This window comes from Tenrec ecaudatus, chromosome 6, assembly GCF_050624435.1.
Source record: "Tenrec ecaudatus isolate mTenEca1 chromosome 6, mTenEca1.hap1, whole genome shotgun sequence".
NCBI lineage: Eukaryota > Metazoa > Chordata > Mammalia > Afrosoricida > Tenrecidae > Tenrec > Tenrec ecaudatus.
Window position 1 is genome coordinate 118417650 of NC_134535.1, and position 14021 is coordinate 118431670.

At 42.4% G+C, this 14021-nt stretch overlaps 1 protein-coding gene across 1 annotated transcript in view; it reads left to right on the forward strand.

The window, feature by feature from the left end:
• GRIN2B (glutamate ionotropic receptor NMDA type subunit 2B) overlaps positions 1-14021 on the forward strand; it is a 370685-nt gene that overhangs the window by 112672 nt on the left and 243992 nt on the right. The window lies entirely within an intron of this gene.

Here is a 14021-nt window from a genome sequence, read left to right on the forward strand (position 1 = left end):
GTAGGCTGTTTTCGGAGAATATGGCCAGATTGTGCACTTAGAGAAGTGGTTGGCTCTAGTGGGGTTACACCTGTATTCATTTAGGAGTTGGGCAGTGGTTCTAATAGACTGTGCTGTATGCGAAATGAAGCTTCATATGCCCATTTCCCCTGGAGCAAACAGAATGAAAATGAGGAGCAGGCAGTATAAACACAGCTCTTCCAGATTCACATTTAGTGCTAATAGCCAGAAACCAGGCTCAGTAAAAGCAAGAGCTGAATAATTCTCAAAAAGCAGAGCAGTGTTCAGTATAAAATGAATGCAGAAAATCTCAACTAAATTTGGATATAAACAATCACCTACTGGACACCGTTTCACTCTACTGCAGGCCAGGAACATGGATCTTAGCCATAGGTCTAGGGAAGGCCAGACAGCGGGACAGGTTGGGCTTGGCAGTTACAGGGTGGAGGCCACCAAGCTTGAGTGTACCCTATTTAAGACCAAGTATAATTCAGACTAAAAGGAGCCCTGGTGGTTTAGTGGATACATATTAGGCTACCAACTACAAGGTCAGCCATTGGAAACCACCAGCAGTTCACGGATGAAAGATGGGACTTTCTACTCCTATGAAGAGCTACAGTCTCGGAAACCCACAGGGTCAATTCTACTTTGTTCCGAAGGGTCATTATGAGTTAGAATCAACTCAGTGATAATGAGTTTGGTTTGGGTTTGGTAATTCAGATTGTTGCAAGGGTTTGAATAAAGCAACACGAGTGTGTTGACACTAACCATAGTAACTTTACCTCACTGTTAATGGTGGAAAGGGAATTCATCCGAGCTCAGCTGACTTAGGGATAGAGGGGACAGAATCAAGGATTTGGGAGGCTTATCAAATCCTGTGCATTCCTTACCTAATAGAGAGTGGAATAAAAACCAGGACCTGAATTTAGTCCTTTGGATTGGGTACATATTAAAGCTATTCAGAAGGGTACCCATCTAGTGAACCAAATATCCAACCAGATTAAGCTATTGTTGGTGAGGTGGAATCTTGATAAGTCCTGGGTTAACGGCTGGAAGGCAATGTCTAAGGGCACATGTTTCAAAAGTCCTGTAGTCAAGTCGGGTTGAGACAAACAAATACTGGTAAATTGTTGACTTTAAAAAAAATCATTTTATTGGGCCTCATACAGCTCTTATCGCAATCCACACATCCAGCCATTGTGTCAAGCACACTTGTACATTTGTTGCCATCATCATTTTCAAAACATTTTCTTTCTCCTTGAGCCCTTGATATTAGCTCTTCATTTTTTCCCTCCCTCCCTCACCTGCCTTCCCTCCCTCATGAACCTTTGATTATTTTTTTCATGTCTTACATGGACTACTGTCTCTCTTCACCCACTTTTCTGTTGTTGATCATGGTGATTGGTTTTCCCTTTCTGCCCCATCTTTCCCCTATGCTCTTGGATTCGATACCCTCATTATTGGCCCCGAGGGGTTCGTCTGTCCTGGGTTCCCTGTGTTGAGAGCTCTTATCTGTACCCATGTATATATGCTTTGGTCCAGCTGGATTTGTAAGGTAGAATTGGGGTCCTGATATTGGCAGGGCGGGAGCATTAAAGAACTAGAAGAAAGTTGTCTGTTTCATCAGTGCTATACTGCACCCTGACTGGCTCATCTCTTCCCTGTGATCCTTATGTGAGGAGACGTCCAATTGTCTACAGATGGGCTTTTGATCTCTGCTCTGCCCCCACCCCCACCCCTACCCCCATTCACATCAATATGATTATTGTTCTGAGTCTTTGATACCTGATCCCTGATCCCATCGACACCTCATGATCACACAGGCTAGTGTGATTCTTCCATGTGGGCTTTGTGTCTTCTCAGCTAGATGGTTGCTTGTATATGACTTTTTATTTTAATCTGCCTATATGCAATTTTATTTTCATTTCCGGAGCCCTACAAAATGTATTGTCTCTTTTTAGACTGAAGACCAGATTGGGTTGAGGGTATGTGAATACATTCAAAGCCATTCTGAAGGACAGCCAGTCACACTCCATTGTAGGTGAGGAAGTCACAATTGGTTTTGCAATCTAGTGATCCCTGGATGTTTGATGAGAAAAACTTGCTCAGAAAACTCCTTTTGGCCTGTGGGAGCCAATGGCTTGTTAACCTGAACCAAAGGATCATGAATGATCCAAATCCTAAATCCAGCAGTGCTTTGTGCCTTTTTTTCCGTAGGGAGAAGAGGCCAAAGGAACCCGGGCTTTGTTTAACAGCAGTCTCTTGCAGAGACCCATGCGTCTAAATGTAGTCACTGTGCCTGGAATCCATGCTTTCGTTATTTTTGGGTAGCAAATGAGTGACTAGCACTTAACACTTAATCAAGTATGAAACGCCTTCGCCGCCCGACCCCTTTCCTGAGCACCTTCCCACTTCTTTCTTCCTGCTAGCATGTGAACTTGATGTTCTGATCAAATGCCTAGGAAGAGGGAAATGTTCATTTATTTGAGGCAAATGCCAACATCTTTATTCCAAACAAAGAGCTGCTAGCACGTCAAGTACCCTCACTCGCTTGTACATACTTAGCCTTGTTCTTTAATGAAAAATGACATTTCTCCTGTAGATTCTATCTTCTCTTTTTAAGTTAAACAGAAGTATTTTGATGGTATAAGACAGGTTCGGATTTAGCATTTTATCCCCTAACCCACCCCACCCCCTCCGCCCTTTATAAAAGAAGATGTTTTCCTTCAGAACCAAGTGTAGTTTTCTGCTGTCCTTTCCCCACCTATAAAATGTCTAGATTTTATTATTGGTGAGCACATTTCATTTCTAGAAATTTATCTCAATAAATTGAGCCTGATATTGATAAGCCTGCTACTTAATTAATAGTTTGAGTCATATTTACACTGAACTTTATCCCCAGTTTCTTTCTTTGTTTCCCCTTCTCCCACCTTCTTCCCTTGTGTTGACGTAAAAGTCCATTTATTCAGCCAAGGTACCTGCTTGTTGCTGAACGTGCCAGCTTTCTCTTTCCTAGACAAGAACCTCTTCATGAAAAGCCAAGTCAAGCCATCCACGAGCTGTTTTAATGGAGCCGGCCATAGAGGTGAATTTTAATTTAAGATGAAATGAAATCGCCTTGGGAAGCTTTTGGCTGTCCCTGGTGCCTCACAGAGGAACACAGTCACATTCCGGAAGTTTTCTTCTGAAACACAGGCCCTTTCCTCCTTTGCTTTCCCTCTGTCACCCATGTGGGTGTCCTAGTGAGAGGGAATCTGCCTTGTTCCACTTCCTTCTTAGGGCCCTTCCTGTTGCTTATGAAAGGAGTCCTGGTGGGGGCAGTGTGGAAGCACTCTGCCACTATGTGGAAGCCAGCAGGGATGTGCTGTCTGCTGCCATTAGGGTGACAGCCTTGGCGGCAGTTCTCCTGGGCCTGGCAGGCTGGCAGTGGTTTGGACTGGACTGGATGGCAGTGGGTTATGTCCGTGTGCACTATGCTCCCGGAGCAGGGCAATGGTGCTGTTCCACGGCTCTTAAATGATGAAGAACCTCGTAGAGCCTCGCAGGCTGCAGCGCATGATTCTCAGCGGTGGCAATTTGGGGCTTGAAGTAAGGGAGACGTGATGAGGGAGGCAAAAGGGGCAAGCTCCAGGAGAAATCAGGACATCTTCCAAGAGCAATGAAAGAAAAGATGGCTGGCTTCTTCAAGAGCCACGTTAGTCGTGCACGACTCCTCAGTCAGCCTCATTGGCTTGCATGTCTGTTTTGTGAAAACCCAGCGTTTGCCTTTCCGGGTGACGACTTGAGGAGAAGAATGGGCCTGGCCTTTACCAAGCAGGAAAGATCACGGTACTCCGTCAGTAAGCTTCCATTGTGCGTTTCAGTGATGAGGTTTTTGATTAATAGCAGGCTGAAGAACATCAAGAATCTCCCCTATCTTGGAAGACACTGTTGACAAAAAACCTAACATTATTCAAGCCACAGCCCTAAGCTGCCGCCAGCCTTAGTCACCTGGAACAAATTATAGTGTGGCAGTAGACTGTCTAGTCACCAAGGGACATAGTCTCCTGGGATAAGCACAGAAATCATGTCTACCATTTCTCCGATAAAAGAAAGAGACTGCTTTACCATATTTTGCTTCAGGGCCAGGGAATGACCATGACCTCTCACCCCAATGTTTCCACACTGGCCTTCCAGAGCTGGTAGTAGGAAATAAAAATGTCAGTAAAAGCCGAGGTGTCTTTTTTTTTTTAACCAGATGTGGATCTTCTTGGATAATCAAATTAAAAGAACAACAGGAAGATTTCCTTTACTCATTTAAAAAAGAAGGAACAAGGAGGAAAACCATATTTATTTGTAATCTAAAACTATGTATTAATGTCCTAGCAGAAGCACATTCCTGCAACGTTGTAAAATACTAGGTTTAGAATAATGTTAAACACTTTACAATGTTACAAATTATAATTTCACTGCCAACAAAGATAAGTTGGGTTGGAGGATTTTCTGGTCACAGTATCAGTGACTTCATTTTATTTACTTATGTTCTTGGTGACAATACGTGAGACATGCCTCACATTAACAATTTCTTTATGAAAAATTCAGTGGTATGGGTTACATTTTCCAAGTTAGTTGTGACCCTTTTCTTTTTTACTTCTTTAAAGTATGTGATTCGCCTTAATAGCTTCCATCTTTTCAAAACTTTTTCTTGTGAATGGGTTGAGATTTTACATATCAGATTATCATTTTGTTATGCAACCAGTTTAACAACTTTTCGAACTTCCCAATGTACGCCACCTGCTTGACCCCCTTTTCAAGGCCATTTCACCCTCTTATTGACTCACACTTAGCTTCCTCTGCCCTTTGAAGTTGCTATCGTCAATTTCACCAAAGATGGTTATTTTTAAAAGTATAATACTTACTGCAGATATTCTTTTAAAATGAAACTGTTACTTGGGTCAAAGGTGCCTTCAGGGGAGAGTCCTTAAATGTTCAAAGTTTAAAGACGTAAAAGTAACAGTTTTGAGGGTCATCTGAACTTAATGGCTCTCTCTCTCTCTTTCTCTCTCTGTCTCTTTTAATAAAAATGGGATCATTTCCCCTTTTGAGATCGACTTCTTGTATGTAGCATAATTTCTTCCAGATTCACCCATCTTATGTTTTGTGTATTTCTCATAGTTTTTTATAGTTTCAGAGTAGTTTGTTGTATATATGTACCACAATTTGTTTATCTAGTCATCTATTGATGGGCATTTACATGTTTCCATCTTCCCCCCCCCTTCTTTTTGTTATTGGAAATAGTGCTATAATTATAATATGTTGTGTACATATCGATTTGTGTCACTGCTGTGTGCTCTAGGGTGTATACCTAGGAGTAGAATTGCTGGATAAAATGTGTTTCTATTTTCAGTTATTTAAGAAAGTGTTCTAGACAAAGACAAACTTATCTACTCTAATCGTTCCTCTTGGAAACTCACAGGGACGGTTCTACGCTGTCCTAAAGGTGACTATGTCGGAATGGACTTGAAGGCAGTGAGTTTAGATTTTGGAAGGAAGAATTATATCATTTTTCCATAGTCCTTGTACCCCACTAGCAGTGGATCAGGGTTCCAATCTCTCTGTAGACTCACCAACATTTACTGAGTTTTGTAATAAGTGCCCTTTTTGTAGGCGTGAGGTGGTTTCTTATTTAGTTTAAACTTGCACATCTCCAGTGGCTAATGATTCCGAGCATATTTTCATTTGTTTGCTGGCTGCTTGAATGCGCTCTTTGGTGAAATTCTTTTCACCTCCTTTGACTATTTTAAAATTGGATCATTAAAGATTTGGCTTTTCTAAAGTTCCGGACTGAAGAACTACCTTTATACAAATTTAATTTTAGGAAGATTCTAGTTATTTAATTCGTCTATGTTGTCGGTGGTCTGTATTTGTGTGTGGTAATCTATGTCTGAAAAAGAAAAAAAAGGAAGCCAATCAGGCCCTTCAGCCTTGGCCTTAGGCTAGTCTTCCAGGAACCTTATACTTTTAGCTTTAACTTTTAGGTCTTTGATAAATTTTTAGGGTTTTTCTTTCTTTTTTAATTTTTTTGTGTGTGCATGGTATAAGATATAGATCCTGCTTCATTTCCGTACAACTGATCATTCATTTTTCTAACACCATTTGATTTTCATTGTACGTTTTTGTTTGTTAGCTCTATTTGATAAAGAGGATGTTTCTTACCTATTTGATAGATTGTGAATCCTTGTTCAGAATCCGCTGCCCGTAGGTGGGTGAATCTACTTCTAGACTCTCAGTTATACTCCATTGATCGGCATATCTGTCATTGAGCAAGCACTTGGCTGTTTTTACACTGTGACTGTACAGTGTGTTTTGAAACCTGGACACCTGAGACCTTGTGTTTTGCTCGTCTTCCCTGCTGCTTTGACTAATTAGGGTCTCATTCCTTTCCATGTAAAGTTGGTAATCTATTTCTTTTTCTTTTTTTTCCTTTTCAGTAAAGAACAATGCTGGGTTTTGGTTAGGATTTCCTTATTTCTATCAATTGATGTGAATCGTATTGACATTTTTTCAGGGTTGTAGTTTCCAATCCATGAGCATGCGTTTATGCAGGTCTCAGTTTCTGTTATAGTGCTTCATATTTTTCATTATATGTATATTTTTAAAACCTAGCAAGGTTTGTTCTTAGGTATCTGCCTTTGGGGGTCCTTGTAAATTATATTATCTTCTTGATTTACTTTTCAAAGCTATCATATTTTAATGTCAAAAGCCAACTGATTTTTTTTAGTTGATCAAATATCCTGCTACTTTGCTGAATCTATTAGTGCTAGTAGCTTTCTATTGGAATCTTTGAGAATTTCTGTGAATAGGAATAGTTTTACTTCTTTGCTTATAATTTGGACACCCTTTCTTTTCCTTTCTTTATTTTTTTGTCTAGGACTTATCTTTAATAAGAATAGTTATATTGTACAATAGAGAATGAAAGTGGTGATAGTATGAAATTCTGTTCTACATTTTCCCCCTTTTGATCAGAATTGTTCTACAGGGTTGTTGATCTAAATGTTCAGTTTTGGTAAAGCTGAACTACATACCCAGATCTTCTAGTCTCATAGCTAAACAAACAGTGTTATGTGGAGACAATTATAAACATAACCCATTTCTTCAATGATTCTTGACTCTTTCCTTTCAATTTCCCCATTTTAAAATTTAACAACTATTTACAGAGAGCCTACCGTGTGCCAGGCCTCATTCTAGGTTCTGGGCCACATCAATGATCAAATGAACAATTATTCGTGCCTTCATGGCATGTACATTCTAATTGGGGAGAGACGGTGAGGTCAAAATAACCATACCCAAAAAATGAGTTAGGTGGACAGTGATAAATACTATGGGAAAAGAAAAAGTAGAGCGAGTAAGGGCACAGACTAAGGCATGGCAAGAGAGCCTAGTTCAGTTTTAATTGGAAGATATGGTTGTGCTCTGCTGAGGTGAGGCTTCAGCGAAGAGTCGCACGTGTGAAGACGTTATCTCCATGGCTAACAGGAGGAAGGGGGTTCATGGCAAAGGAAATAGCGTGGAAGGAACATAAAAGTAAGCTCAAGAGTAGTGACCGCAACTGGAACTAAGTGGTTGAATGTGAGGCATGGGGTCTGACAGGCAATGGGACAAACTCAAGATATTTGCCTTTTTCTTCTTAGTGAATTGGGAAGCAATTTAGGATTTGGGGCAGAGAATAGCATCTTAAGCTTTAGATTTTAAAACAGTGGTTCCCAATCCTCCTAATGCCGCGACCCTTTAATGCAGTTTATGGTGATGATCCTCCAACTATAAAATTATTTTTGTTGCTACTCCATCACTGTAATTTTGCTACTGTTATGCATCAGATGACCCCTGTAAGAGGGTTGCTTGGCCCCAAAAAAGGTCACGGCGACCCACAGGTTGAGAGCCACTGTTTTAAAAGGATCGCTCTACTTCTATGCCCAGTGTAGATTGGAGGATGCTAAGTAGGTTGCAGAGGTCGGGAGACCAGTTAGCAGGCTCTTAACAGTAATTGGGTGAGTGGTCAATGGTGGCTCTGGCAAAGATGAGGAGAGGGGATTGTGTCCTGGATACATCTTGTAGGTCAGGCAAAGCAAGGATTCCTGATTGATTGGACAGTGTGTTCCACAGGGGGAGGGAAAACAAGTCAGAGAGAGGAGTTGAAACACTGGGGGGATAGAGTTGCCTTTAATTGAATTTGGGAAGACTAAGGTTAATTTTGGCTGTATTGGAGATCTTTCTAAGTTACCCATATAGAGATATAGAGTCTGCAGTTAACTATATGTTAGATGATTTGGAGAAAGAAATGCCAAAGTGATTGACATAGACATGAGATTAAAGGACGTCACTGCATGAAATGTCTCAGGATATGAATGTTGACAGAGGAGATATAAGGACCAAGGATTAGCTCTGGACACTTCAGCCTTTGAAGGTCAGAAGGAGGGGGAAGAACTAGCAAAGGAGACAGCAGCCAGTAAAGTATAGATGGAGACTGGGAAAGTCAGGGATGAACCCATATCCAGGCGTGGCTGATCCTCCATGTCTTCTGCTGCTTAGAGGTAAAGATGACGATGCATTGGCTTCTGTAGTGCCCACGTCTCCACTGCTCTTCCTAAAAGGAGTTTCAGTGAACTACCGTACGGATGGCACACGTCTGATTGGAACTGACTGAAGCCGGTTGTTGGAACAAGTGAGCATGGATTTTTTTTGGAGTTAGAAGCAAAGGCGGTAGCAGGCAATGATTAGGGGGTTCTCTTGAAATCAACCCCTGTGGAAAGGAAGGGACAAGTCCGCAGTGACATACAGGTGTGGTGTGCTTTCAAGGGAAGGTGCAGGCACCCAGTGAGGAGCTCTGAGGATGGAACGACTCCTCAAAGCTATCCAGGGTTTGGGCCAGAGGACCAGGTCTTTATCACCCTTGTCAAAAAGCCGTTCTGGGCAGTTTACACAGGGAAAGGGTTATGACTTTGGGCAAGATGTCGCTCTTCAATGGAGACAATCCCCAAAGGGGACTGACAGCTTATTAGTATCTGTCAGGGGCCTTGCCAGCAGCTAGGGCACTTAGTCCTTCATTTCTGTAGTGTAGCGAAGTAATACAGAAGAAGAATCTCCTACACTGCTAATTCTTTAGACAGTTATTTTCTGAGTGATAACAGCTTGAAAAGGTAACCCTTTGTTGTGGATTTCTTTTCTGTCTCTCCTTACTCATCACACAAGTACCGTGTGCATGAAAATGAGGGGGTTTCGAAAACAATGGTTCTGAACTGATAGGAGCAAGTGTAAAGTTCCACCTCCTTGTTCTCCTTGCTTCTTGGCTATCATGGTCAGGGCAGCGCTTTATGCAGGAACCTTCTAAAGGATCCATGTAAGTTGAAGAAATACTTTGCAATAAATTTGATGGAGAATCTTTACCGGGAGGAGAGGACAGCTCTTAGGATCCTGCACATCAACATTTTATAATTGATATTAGGAGATAAAAATGAAAGTGGGGAAGAATAGCGAGCCACAAGCTGAGTTATATCCCTGTCCTTCATCCTTGAACACGACACTACTTGGTGGTGATCACAGGGCCCGCTGGGTGCCTGCAAAGATGGATGGGTGGCCGCCAGTCCTTTCCACTGCATGCACACACATGAAGATTGCTCTTTGATTTGTGGCTGCAGTCATAACTTGCAAGGCCTGTCACCCTGTTTGCAACTTATAGTTAGCCCAAAGCTTTGTTGAAAAAGAGCTGTCCCATTGCTGTTTGCTGTGCACCAGATGGATGTGTCGCCCAAATTAATAACGCTGGATCACTCGTTATATTGGGAAACATTTGCCAAAGTTATAACTCTTTATTTCTGTTTAGTTTCTTTAACAAATTTTTTTATGCTCCAGAAAATAAAGTCATGTAAGGCATCCTTATTTAATGAAGGACTGGCGAGATATAGAGGTTGAACTAGACATTGCTGAGAGCAGAGGTCTCAGGGGCTGAAATTGCGCAGGACAATGGGATGAGAGGAGAAGGATGGGGGTGGGGTGGGGAGTGCAGCTGTATCCTTTCCCTCTTTTCATATTCTGAGCAGAAGTCTGTTTTCAAAAATTATGTAGCAGTATTTTCAGAACCTCATTTATAACTGTTAGAGAGTGTAAAAGGAAGCCTGAACAAGGGGAGGGTCCGGTGGATGCTTGATAGATCAGCTTTCTTTTTAATATAATCTCATTAGCATGGGCTCATTTATTAAGGCACCAGGGGCTTTTCCCTCCAGGCTGTCTCTCTGTGTTTGCAACAGTCATGGTTTCAACTAGGGATACAACTTTGCAGGGTTCAAGAGCCACTGGTAATGTTAGATGCCATTGAGTTAGTCTAACTCCTAGAGACCCACGTACCATGAAGGAAACGCTTCACGCTCCCGTGCCATCCTCACAATTGTTTGAGCCTATCGTTGCAGCCACTGTTTCAAATGGTCTTGCAGTATGATACATTAATTGATCGCAAATAGATAGGCGTGGTTTGCTTACAATTAGGATCCCTTTCGTCCTAGCCCTGGACACCTTGAAGTGTATTTGAAAGCCTTTGTCACTTTGCTATATCTACAGGGTTTGGGAACACTCAGGTGAAAATAATGTGTCTTCTTTGAGCATCCCAAGAATCCCCGTTAGCTCTAAGGATGACAAGAAAAACAAATAGATATTTCTTTCAAGTGATAGCCCATCTGGGTGGGTGGTTCTATTTACCTGAGTTTCCTTTCCTGTTGTGGTTCCTTGTAGGCCCCTGGCAAGTCTTTGAATAATTAAGCTGTGCTGTCTTGGGTTCCCACTCTATCCTATAACCGAAGGCCAGATTCAGCTTAGCTTGAAAACAATAATTGTAAGAGAAGTCTAAGAGGAGGTGTCTGCTTTGAAAAGGACCCTTCCCACCCATTCTTGGTGCCTCGTCATCCTTGGTTCCTCACTAATCAAGTCTGTTCTATTCTGGAATATTCTATTCTGTTCTATGGGATTCTAATTGTAATCCTCATTAATGTTGAGTTGATTTTGAATCACAGGGATTCTCTAGGGCAGAGTCAGACTGCACCATAGCATTTTTGAGACCGTAAATCCTTATGGGAGCAAACAACCTCAAATTTCTCCTGTGATGCTGTTGACTGGCTTGAACCACCAACTTTGCAGTTAACCATCTGATGTTTAGGCCCTTGCAGCTTTCATTTTTGACACCAACTGCAAATTCAGTACTTCTCCTAACCCTAACCATCAGAGAGAGGCCAGTGCTTAGGAGTTAAAAAGGCATGGTTCTCCAGACTTCCAAGTCTGCACATGACTTCAGATCCTAGCCATGAACTTGGGGTCACCACAAACACCCTCACTTTTTGGCTGTTGGCTACAAACTTAGGTGTTCCTTCTGTCCTTTCAGGATGTCAGGATGTCTGGGACTACCTTCCACCCCCACCCTACCCCCCACGTCTGACCTGCTGGGCTCCCACTGCTCCTGTGGTTTCATTAACAGACTAGAATAACTCACAAAAACTCAGCAACATGTCATCCTTATGATACAAATGAGGAGGCACCTAGCCTCTTTGCATGGATGCTTGTCACCAACCAGGAAGATCATGGCGTTTCCATGCCTAGAGCCTTTAGGGGGCCTCATCATGTAGGTACAGTTGATTGAATAATTGTTCACTCCTGGAACTCAAGCTCCAGCCCCTCCCCTAAAGTCACCTCATTAGCATACTCCTTCAGCTCAGGGGCCCTCATAAAAAGCAAAGGAACTTCCACCACTGAGGAAATCTGAAGGTTTCAGAGGTTGTCTTTCAGGAACAAAGTAGGAAGACCAAATTCTTTGGGTAAAGATCATTGTAAAGCCCCACCTTAACTCCCCCTCCTTGTTCTGACTTTTATGTCCTGTGAGGTTTCTTTTTTGATTGCCTATTCGAATCCCAAGGAGGGGGTTGGGATGAGCACAATTGTGTCTGTAGCTTCAAGAGTCATATTCAACTGTCTAAGCCTCGACTTTGCCGTTATGGGTAGATTTGGGGGATACGAACAGGTCAAGCCAGGCAAAGTGAAGAAAGCTGGCTCAGATCAAGGAGCTGGCTGGCTTCGTGGCCAAATCGCGGCCTTTGGAAACCAGCTGGATATTTCCCATTGTGTGTGTGTGTGTGTGTGTGTGTTTAATGGAGACCTCGTAGCACTGTAGATTAGGCATTGGGCTGCTACAAGGTCAGTAGTTCAAATCCATTAGCTGCCCTGCAAGTGAAAGGCAAGACTGTCTGTGCTCCCAAAGATTTACGGACTCAAAAACCCTAGAGAGGATCACTTTGAGTCAGCATCAACTTGATGGCTGTGGGTTGCTTTTGCCATGCGGATGCTCAAAAATAGTCAGTAATCTTTCAGCTTCTAAACAACACATCTTGAATGAAGAAACCACTGTATAGTTTTGTTTGAAAGCCTAGTCTCTTGGAATTACCCTTCGCAGCTTTAGTGTAGCCCTTTGAGAAAGACTCCAGCAGACTGTGAGACAGTGGAGACGAACCAGCAGGTAGAAGAAAGGGGCACTGACCGAAAGAGGAGGTAGCATGACCCAGGAGGAAGGAGGAAGTCAAGAGAAGATGGGCTGAGAAAGGAAGCTGAGGCTCAGGGCATCGGCATTTTGTGGTTTCAGAGGCTTCTGCTGTAAGGCAGAGATAGAATGCAGGGCTTGACAGCTCTGAACAGCAAGTGAAATAGAGCTTAAATTGAGTGCATTTAAAATGGCTTCTCCTTCAAAAGAATGCAGAAAGCAGAAAATGCTCAGATTTGGCAGTGGCGTGCATCAAACACACCCAGGCTGACTCTTGTGGCATTTTATAGGTAAGAGAAAGAGCAATCTTCTATTGGTTGCTCTAAAAGAAACCAGGCATAATTATCTCAACTACAAGGTATTTTTTAACATATACCTAGATAACTGTTTGCATCCAACTCTATTTTGCTTATCTCATCGGAGTCGAAATTAGAGAGGAAAACTACCTGTGCTTGTAATTTAGCCATTGCAGTGTCACGGAGCATAATGTAATCGTGCCTTGAAATCCATACCTGAGCGCCATCTACCTCCTGAGGCAGTGCTCCTATACTCCCGCCTAGATTGGGTGAAGAGTTGATTGATAACATTTTTGACTGTTTCCGTTGTGATTGAGTGGTAATCATCTATAGTTGAAAAATCGCAAAGGCTTAGAAAATGGAAGTGTGTGTGTGTGTGTGTGTGTGTGTGTGTGTAACTCATTTGACAGCAGAACCTGACCCGACCTGACGTGAGGTGGCTTAGTGTCCTTGCTTTGTATACGGGGTCACTATGAGTCGGAATAAACATGATAGCACCTAACAATGGCATGCCTCTTTAGGTGGTGATTCCACTGGAGAGGTGATACTCTATTTGTTTTTTGAATGCTACCCTGAGCCCTGTCAGTGGTTCCAAGAATTCAGATGTTGTTGTTATCAGCTTTGAGTTTTAGCTCACAACCCGTGGTGGCCCCATGCATAAGGGAGCAAAATGCTTCCTGGTCCGGCGACATTCTCCTGATCAGTTGTAGTTCGGACCATTGGGATCTATTGGGTTTTCATTGGCTGGTTTTCAGAAGTACATCCCCAAACCTTCCTTTCTAACCTGTCGTACTCAGGGAACTTTGCTGAAACCTCTTCAGCATCAGAGCGTCCCACAAGCCTCTCCTGACAGACAGGTGGGGACTGAGCATGAAGTGGGTTTATTGGCTGGGAATTGAACCTGGGTTTTCCACATTGAAGGCTAAATTTTACAACTGAACAGCCAGTTTCCAAGAAATCTGATGAGGGGAATGCAAACGGATGCTCATCATCTCTCTAGTTCAGGAGGTGGTTTTGAGAAGGAAAATATTTCAGTGTTTCAAATGTTTCAAACACAGTTGATCTTAACGCCATTATGTAAGACATTTGTATCCATTTGGCTCAAAACTTTCCTATAGCATCTTTGGTTTGATTTCTCTCTCTCTCTTTCTCTTTGTCTTTGTTTGGTTTGGTTT